Genomic DNA, 3,242 nt, shown 5'->3' on the forward strand with positions numbered 1-3,242 from the left:
ACTTGTTTTCACTTCATTTTGGTGTGTGGAGTTTTGGGAATTCTCTCTCAACCAAGTGTAGCAATATTTGGGGATTCTTGGAGGCTTCCACCAACACAAGATTCATCATTCCATCCTTTAATCTTTGCTTGATCTTAGTTTGCATTCCTTTGTTCTTGAACATGTTTTGTAAGCTTATTTCTAGTTTGATTGTAGTTGTATTAAGCCTTATGGGCTAATTACTTTTGCTATCTAGACAATGTTGAAACTCTTATTAATGTGATATATTATCTATGTATGATTTTGGTAAAGTGGTTTTCTTTCAAGAATATGGTTGAATTTATAAGTTGATATTAATGGTGTTCATGCTTGTTATGTTACATAACCTTGTTAGTTTTGCAAATGTTTAGGCATTCATGTTGGAAAACTATGTTCTAGATGTTTGTTTGTAAACCTTGAATGTTCAGGAAATCTTTGTTTACATTGCTAAGTTAGGAATGACTAGTAAAAATTAACTTGGTTATATAATTATTGATGAGTATGAAACCCTACACTTAATATTGGAAAATTGATGAGTGTTGTTATGATTCTTGACTTGGTGATGACTTGCTAGTTAAAGTTGCATAAGTTTATATTAATTTCATGAATTTGGCTACTTTAGTGTAATCTTAGGTGGTTAGAATGTTGTTCATGCTAGCTTTCCTTTGATTATGAGACTTTGTTGTTTTGACAAACAAGTTAGTCTATGTTTATCTCTTGATTGAAAATCCATCATGATGATTATTTGCTAGTATTAGGTTGCTTTATTGAAATCTAGTATTTATGTTTAGATTCATGATGTTTTGCCATATCATTGCTATTTTGTCATGTTAGTAGAGTGGATTTTTGTCTAGGTAGTTTGTTGGATTGATAGTTTTTCTTGTATTTTTACTTGCTTTGTTTTTATTTTATGCTATTTAATTAGTTAAATATTCAAATCAAGATTTATTTGTTCGGTTGATCATTTACAAAGATTTAGTACTAGAAATTTGTCGTGTCCATGGATTGATACTCGGTTCTTACCGACACTTTATTACAAACGATAGGTACACTTGCCTTTCGTGTGTGGTTTAGTTGTAGGTGAAAACCTATTTTATAACCCGATTTGTGTGGAACTTTTACTTAAATTTTTTATATATATATTCACACACATCAAGTTTTTGGCGCCGTTGCCTGGGACACAGTCATTTTTAAGGAACGATCCGAGTCTTTGATTAGCCTTGTTGATATTTTTAATCTATGTTATTTTATTTTATTTCATTTTTATTCATCTTATTTTTTTAATTTAGTTTAGTTTCTAGTTAGTTTCCTTGTGTTTGTTCGTTTTCCGTTCCGCGTTCTTCCGGGTGATGAATATCCACCACGCCCGGTCCTGAGCTTGTTTCACCTCTTTCTGAGCCCGAGCGACATCTTCGAGAAGATTTGAGGAGGAGAGCACGCAAGGTTGCCGAGGTCATTGAAAACGAAGAAGTGGAGGATACCGACACCCCCGAGGTAGAAGAAGAAGAAGAGATGGCGGACCCGAACGATCAAGGTCACATGGACGACTTTGCCACACCATCACTTGAAGGTTATGGCAGCAGTGTCACGCAGCCTGAGATTGCAGTGAGTTTCGAGATCAAGTCGAGCATCATTCATATGGTTGAAAATTCCATTTCTTTTCATGGTCTCCATAACGAGGACCCTCATGCTCACGTTTCACATTTCCTTCGATTATGTGCGACATTCAAAATTACTAATTGTTCTGATGATGCCGTGAGACTTAGACTTTTTCCATTCTCACTTCGCGGGTCTGCTCTGGAGTGGTTAGAGGCACTCCCTTCCGGTTCCATCACCACTTGGAATCAATTAGTTGAGCAGTTTCTTCTTCAATATTTCCCACCCGATAAAACTGCTAAATTCTGAGCAAACATCACTGGTTTTCGTGTTGATGATGATGAGTCACTTCATGCCGCATGGGAGAGGTTCAAGGGCTTGTTGAGAAAATGCCCTCATCACGGTTTGAGTCGCGGGCTTCAGTGCCGTACATTCTTTGACGCTTTCTCTGGGGCACAAAAGCAGGCCGTCGATTAGGTTGCGGGAGGAGATTTCGGTAGGTGTACCCCAAATGAGGCGCTTGATATCTTGGAGAAAGCCGCTAAGAAGAGTTTTGCGTATAATCTGCCTCGTTGTATTCCTTCCTCTAAGGGTGTTCATCACGTTGATTCAAACACCCTTGTCTCCGCCCAGTTAGAAGCTCTTACTAAAAGATTTGACCAAATGCAATTCGATCTTGTTAAATCTAGTTCTCGTTGTGGTGTGTGTGACGGAAAACACCAAACCAGTTAGTGCCAGCAGGCCATGGTGGTGGAGGATGTTGACTTTGTGGGCCGCCAAAACAATGCCTACAGCAGCACCTACAATCCGGGATGGAGAAACCACCCCAATTTCAGCTGGAAAGATGGTGGCAGCATTCAAAATCAAATGCCACCGGGTTTTGACAGAGAGCCAAATTATCAAAGTCAAACCCAAAATCAATCTTACCAGCAAAAGCCTCAATTTTAGGGTTCCAGCAGTGGTAATCAGTCAGGTGGGGGGACTAGTGTTGAAAGCCTTTTATCCCAACTTTTGGCTAAGACCGAGACCTCAAACAAATTGGCTGAGCAAAGGAACCTGAAAATTGATGAGACTCTCCAGAGGCACGATATTGAGTTGAGGAATCAGAAAGCGTCCATGCAAATCATCGAAAATCAAGTTGGACAGATTGCTCAACTCCTCTCTGAGAGACAGCAGGGTAGCCTTCCTAGTAACACCGAAAGGAATCCAAATGCTGAGGCTAAGGCTATTACCCTGAGGAGTGGTAGGACTACCATTCCTGTTGATGCATCGGTTTCCACAACAAAACCGATTGCTGATGAGATCGAGACTGAGACTCCTGGTGAGGTGCACTCGAGGCTAAACCCAGCAAGTGCCGAACAATCCAGTGAGCCAGTCAGGACTTATGTTCCTCCCATTCCATACCCAGGCCATTTGAAGAAACAAAAGATGGAAGAGCAGTATGGGAAATTCTTAGAGCTTTTTAAGCAGTTACACATCAATCTTCCTTTCCTTGATGCCTTGAAAGAAATGCCGAAGTATGCTAAGTTCTTGAAAGAGGTCCTCTCGAATAAGAAGAAGTTGGAGGAGCTTTCTTGTGTTACTTTGAATGAGGAGTGTTCCGCGGTCCTTCAGAATAAACTGCCCAA

At 39.8% G+C, this 3,242-nt stretch overlaps 1 non-coding gene across 1 annotated transcript; it reads right to left on the reverse strand.

The window, feature by feature from the left end:
* Positions 1 to 1,914: 1,914 nt before the first annotated feature.
* Positions 1,915 to 2,021, reverse strand: LOC143581574 (small nucleolar RNA R71). Its single transcript, XR_013143854.1, has one exon. It is a non-coding gene; the product is annotated as a small nucleolar RNA R71 (small nucleolar RNA).
* Between the last annotated feature and the right edge of the window lie 1,221 nt (positions 2,022 to 3,242).

The sequence above is a fragment of the Bidens hawaiensis genome, unplaced genomic scaffold, assembly GCF_021521415.1.
Source record: "Bidens hawaiensis isolate Kalapana, Puna unplaced genomic scaffold, B.hawaiensis_p1.1 tig00031103_1, whole genome shotgun sequence".
Classification (NCBI taxonomy): domain Eukaryota; kingdom Viridiplantae; phylum Streptophyta; class Magnoliopsida; order Asterales; family Asteraceae; genus Bidens; species Bidens hawaiensis.